Below are 6,412 nucleotides of genomic sequence, written 5' to 3'. Positions count from 1 at the left end.
CAAAACAACCCACATGGAGAGACTCATGGCTCTAGCTGCATATGTAGCAGAGGATGGCCTAGTCGGTCATCAATGGGAGGAGAGGCCCTTGGTCCTGTGAATGTTCTATGCCCCAGTATAGGGGAATACCTGGGCCAGGAAGTAGGAGTGAGTTGGTTGGGGAGCAGGGAGAGAGGGGAGAGGAAAAGGGATTTTCGGAGGGGGAACTAAAAAGGGGGATAACATTTGAAATGTAAATACAGATAATATCTAATTAAAAAAAGAAAAATTAAAGGAAATATTACAAAAAAAGTATTAATGTACTCTTTCTTCTGGCAAATATACACTCATATTACTTTGGTGACCCTAATTATTTCGACTGATTGCTAGTAGTTTTGTGCCTTGGCAAAGTCAGGCCAGCTTGATTACTTGACTTTCCAAGCTGTGGTCATTGGTTTGGAAATGAGTACTTGACCATGTCTAAAATAAATATATCTCATGGAGAATTTAAGAAGAAACCATCTTCCTTGCTCTAGGCTGTATAATAAATGGGCAAAATATGAAATCATTTGCAGTCATGAATGCCATGATAAAAAAACAAAAAACAAAAAAACAATTCCTTGTGTTTCTTGTATGTGCTTACTATCTTCAGGTTGAATTTTCCTTCCAGAACCTTCTATAGGGCTGGAGTTGTAGATAAATGCAACTTAAATTTGGATTTTTCATGGAATGTCTTTTTTCATCTGTCTATTGTGATTGACAGTTTTGCTGTGTATAGTATTCTGGAATGGCACCTGTGGTCTCTTACAGTGGGTATGCCATTTTGACTTTTAGAGAGTCTCCATTGAGAACTCAGATGGTATTCAAGCAGCTCTGTTTTTTTATGTTTCTTAGTGTTTCCCTCTAGCAGCTTTAAATATTTTTTCTTTATTCTGTAATTTAATATTATTATTATGTGCTAAGTGGAATTTCTTTTCTGGTCCAGTCTCTTTGGTGTTCTGTATTCTTTTTGTACCTTGACGAACACCTCCTTCTTTATGTTTAAGTTCTTTTCTTCTATGATTTTGTTCAATGCATTCTGTATTATTTTCTTTAAAGAATTGGTTCATTTCCTCTTTAAGGACCACTGTGGGATAATGGGCTATGCACAGATTGTCTGGTCTCCAGTCAAGCTGAGGTGTGGAACCCCAGAGAAACCCAGTGGTGATATAATTCACCTTCATGGGATGGTACACCTTCCCTCATGTCTTCTGGAACCCTGGCTCCTGTTGAAGTTACTGCCCCTACAGCCACCATGTGTGGCTAGTAGTCACATAGACAATGTCCTAAGCTTCTGACCTTCAGGCTACACTCCTCACCAGTTACCTAGCAACAGTAAGGTAACAGCCCACCATAAGAGAGGTTGTTCGGCCCCACCTCACTCTCTCCTCATGCTCTTCTCATTCTTTCTTACTCTCCCCTCTCACTCTCTTACTATCTCTTCCTCTTGCTCTCTCCCTCTTACTCTAGCCTTTCTTCTCTCTCTCATTTTCCCCTTTCTCTCTTCTTGGCCATGGTCAGTCTCTCTCTCTTTCTCTTTCTACTTTTCTCTTTCCCTCTGCCTTGCTACAAAGCTTGGGAAGAGACTAGGGATTTGGATTTGGAAGAAAAGAGACAGAGTGACTATCTCTCTGTGTGGTTGCAAGTGCAGTCATAGATGGCCAACAGATGAACTCAGTGGCATCCTTGGGAGTTCCTTGTCCAAAAATGTCAAATCAGAGTTCTCTCTCTCTCTCTCTCTCTCTCTCTCTCTCTCTCTCTCTCTCTTCTCTCTCTCTCTCTCTCTCTCTCTCTCTCTCTCTCTCTCTCTCTCTCTCTCTCCACTTACTTTGTGTACATATTATGGCTTCCAATTTGTGTTTTTATAGGAATTTTAAGTGGGCAAAGGAATATATCCCTCCATAAATATTTGCTTCTAATGCCTTTTCCTGGGATCTTTTCCTTCTGTTTGTTTGTTTTGTCTTATTCCTATATGTCTACTTTTTATTTATATTTTATTATATTTTATATTGTATCTATCATACTGGTATCCCTTAGAAGCATGTTTGTGTTCCAATGAGAGATAGAAAGGGGTTGGATCTGGACAGGGGGAGAGGTAGGAAAGAAGTGAAAGGAGTAGAGGGAGAAGAAACCATAATCAGGGTAGATTATATGAAAAAAAATCTATTTTGAGTAAAAGAAAAACAAAACAGACAAGCAAACAAGTCATTAATCTCACGTATTCTGTTATAGCAGCATAAAATGAATTAAGGCTGGAGGGCTATATAGAATTCAAAGAATGTCTACTCAATGAAGAGTCCAACATTTTACCATCTTCTCTCATTTGTAACCTCAAGGAATTTTCTTTAGCTTTGAAGGTCATTATTTGAAAAATAGGCAAATATGGCAATCTGGAGACTGGAATTGGAGTCAAGAACACAGTGTAAAGCTGACCACACAGAGCCTGGGTTCTGCTGCACTCAGTTTCTGACAATGGGCAACTCATGCAACTTACTAAGCTTATTTAGTGTGACTTTGCTCTTTTGTAAACAGAAGAATAACCAAATCAATCTAATTTGCTGATTTTCACAAGAAGGGGATAGCAAGTGGGAAATTTCGAATACAGTTTCTAGCATCATGGATGTGCAAATGTTAACAGTAATTATATTTCTTTCAAAAATTCTTTGAATTAAGCAATCAACAACAAAAACAAACTACATAATTCCTTTCTCACTCATCTTTTCTCTTGTGAGATCCATTAATTAGGTATCATACTCAGGAATCATGGATAAAAGAAATGTACTTCTATTTCTGTGATCTTATTTACCACCAATTTAAGGAAATTCTTGTGTCAGAACAAAATGGTTCCTGCCAGTCTTTATTTTTATCAAAAGACTATTTGGGAGGAGACAGATTCTCAAGGCAAGACATCAGGAATTATAATCATCCTTTGATTTTATTTTTCTTCATATATTGCTTCTCCATATACGATGACTTCTAACGTATCTAGAAACATCTGGATTCTTTGATGGATCTTATAGTAACTGTCTTCCTTGAACTTGAAGATATAGTGTCTGATAAATAAACATTATAATAACTTTTGAAACACAGATATAATAGGAGGCAAACATGGAGTTTTCTATTATCTAAAAGCATCACTACTGTGGCTTGACTTTAGCTACTCTTCATATCCTAACAAGAAGATAGCAAACACTCAGCATAGGCTCTTGTGTAGGAGGATGTTAATGGGGAATGCTTGACCATAAGCCCTTTCTTAGATTCTCTGGTTAATATAAAAGAAGTCTTTATCATGTAAGTGTTTCTGTGAAGCTTTTACATCTTCAACCTGTGTTACCCCAGACGAAGCATGCTTAACATTTACAGTTTCAGACAAAAGGAAAAGATTTCAGCTAATTCAAAGAAAATGTAAGAGAATTAAAAGAAGGAAATATACAGGAAAAACATTTTTGTGAGTTTTCATATTCTCTTACCAGAATTTTCCAGTGACAAATCTTAATTCTAAGTATCTCAACTCTCATTGTAGCTCCAATCTGGATTCTAAATAATCAAAAAGCAAGATCTTATTACCTTTGTAGGCCAACATTCATTGCTTTAAACTCTGACCCATGTAAAGTTTTTTTTTTTATTAGAGAAATAAGGATATTAATACAGGTTGGTACTTTAAATGGGTTAAATACAGAGAATGTACACCACTTAAATTAAAGTCATGTAATCACACATGATGTCCATGAAAGTGCCAGAGTCGAGTACAGAAGTATAATTCCATTTCCTTTGTTGTTGATTTAACTAAACCAAAATGTTTTTATTTACTAAAGCAGAATTCAGTACATCTGCATTTTGATCAGCAGGCCAAACCAGATGTTTTCTTGCCTCTAAGATCAGTACCTCTTGCATGGATTTGCTAGGAAGATAGAAGTTATTTAAGGTGCTCCTTAGGGACTGCATAAATTAATAACAAAAGCTTGATATCTTTCAACAGTCATTTTGGAGACTATTTTTTGTTGTTGTTTTGTTTTGTTTTTTGAGGCACAGTTTCTCTGTACAGCCCTGGCTGTCCTAGAACTCACTCTGTAGACAAGGCTGGCTTTGAACTCAGAAATCTGCCTTCCTCTGCCTCCCAAGTGCTGGGATTAAAGGCATGCGTCACCACTGCCCTGTTCATTTTGGAGACTATTATCTGGGGAAATAAGCATAACACATGGTCACCAATGGCAACAGCAGCTGCAACTTATTTATGAAGTTCAGATCTCTGATGAGTCTCCTTTCTAGATTAGCACAATAGAAAATAATCTGTCTTTAAGGCTAGAGGTCATTTTTCAAAGAATAATGCAGAAATTAACTCCTGCAACAAAGTAGGTGTCTTGCAGGGCAATGATAGACCCTGGGGCTCAGTTTCCCATAGGAACTAGGATCCCTCATCTCCAGGTGCTGAAAAGTTAATATCTCTTGCAACTGCTATAAACTAATAACTCATTTATTTTGGCAGGTCAATTTAAAACATCTATTCCCATTAGGTAGGAAGGTCTCATACTTGATCTACATGAAGCAAAACAAGAGCACAATGTTCCTCTCCTAGACCATAACTGTGCCCTCACCCAATAATAGTCCTCTTAAATATGTGTAGTAACTGCTTACTTATTAACCAGGCCACGTTTTCTTGCCTGTATATTCCATTTTTTAATAACTGAAGTCATTCATTTTAATTCTGGACATGCCATGTCTGTAGTACCATTAGAAACATTATAGAAGCCATCAGACTAGAGGTAGAATAAAGCAACATTTGATGGACACCAGATTTGTTCTTACAGAGGAGGAATCAATATGATTGTCAAAGTTTTTACAAGCACAAAAATGTAAGTTGGGAGAAAATTTCCATGTTTTGAGAGAGTTTTCTTGTTGCTTCCTGTATACATGGAGTGAACCGTATAGCTTCATAATGCTCCCCTCTCATTCACTTCACATCGATTTGTTTTTAGTAAATCTGGGGTAGTAGAACAAAACAATAGCATATTGATTCAAGGTTCTTTAGAGATAGGGAATGTGTCTTACAAGTACGAGCATCTCATAGTTTATTCTAGAAAACAAGGGATTTTACATTTGCTACTCTATAGGCTTACTTTTCAAATATCTTTTCTAATTTAGTTTTAAAGTATGTACCGCCTTTACTTTTCATCCAAACTCATTAAAAATAAGTAGGAAGCATAATGACTTAGCCCTTTTACTGCAAACTTGTTCAGTACTTGGCTTTTCCTGGTAGAAGGCAGGGATTTTATCTTCTACCTGTGTAGGAAATAAAAAGTGGACCAATCTTCTCTCCTCACTGTTAAGAAGACATGACACCATCATAAGATGTGAATTCCACTGTTGCCAATGGAATAAATGAAAAGTCCCATGTTTTCATCCCCCACCTCCAAGCCTAGGGTGTTTACTGTACGGCTTTGCAGCTCTTTTCACCAGGAATGACTCTTACATAATACTCTTTCATCCTATGACTCACTTGTTTTTGTCAATGGAATGTTAAAAGATGTGATGTTATAGACAGTCAACACAGGTTGGCTTGTTGTCCTGAACTACTCATTGATTCAATAAAATGAGAAAGAGTTAGACTGAACCCACTCTGAGTCTGGAAGTAAGAACATACACACACAGATCAGAATAGTTAATTCCCAGGTGGCTAAATATGGGGATGAGTAAATTATTATTATAATTCACCAACTTTGGAGTTATGTTGGTGTGTAACTTGATTTTGGTGAAAACTGACATAGACCTATGATTCTGGGACTTTTACTCTAGAGTGCTTGATTCAGAGGAACAGAGATGGAGTAGAATTTATTCCATCCATAGAGGCTTCATATTTAGGGGAATGTAACAGAGTGCTGATGACTGAGTCCAGTGTCCATCCAGTATATCAGTTCCATTGCTTGGATGAAGTTTCTACTATTCAGTTTTTATATAATTTTTCAACGGAGTGTGTTTCAAATATTTTCTGCTTATTTGGGCCCAAGTCAGGGGACATTATTTTCAAATAAGAGTCAACCGAATCAGCTTGTGTTCCATTGGAATGACCAGACTGGAAGAAACTGGCTGAAAGTGGGGAAGGCAGAGATATTAGTCCATGGGCCCATAGTTCTATGGCAGGGTGTAAGGGCAATTTCTATATGCTGAAGGCAGGGTTTGCATTTTATGGTTTTGAGAGCTGTAAATTATCCACAGCATCACACAGAACATCTGAGAAAGGGAGTAGTTGAGAAAAATGTGATGCAAGAGGACTAAATGACAGAAATATTTTAAATTAGACACCGTGTTTATCAAAATCTGGAAATGAATGAATTATGCCACCTTGGCATTTTCTCTCATTTTCTAACTCTGGATACTTAGACATCCTTCTGAAGTT

Source organism: Mus musculus, chromosome 13, assembly GCF_000001635.26.
Source record: "Mus musculus strain C57BL/6J chromosome 13, GRCm38.p6 C57BL/6J".
NCBI lineage: Eukaryota > Metazoa > Chordata > Mammalia > Rodentia > Muridae > Mus > Mus musculus.
This window is presented reverse-complemented; position numbering follows the sequence as displayed.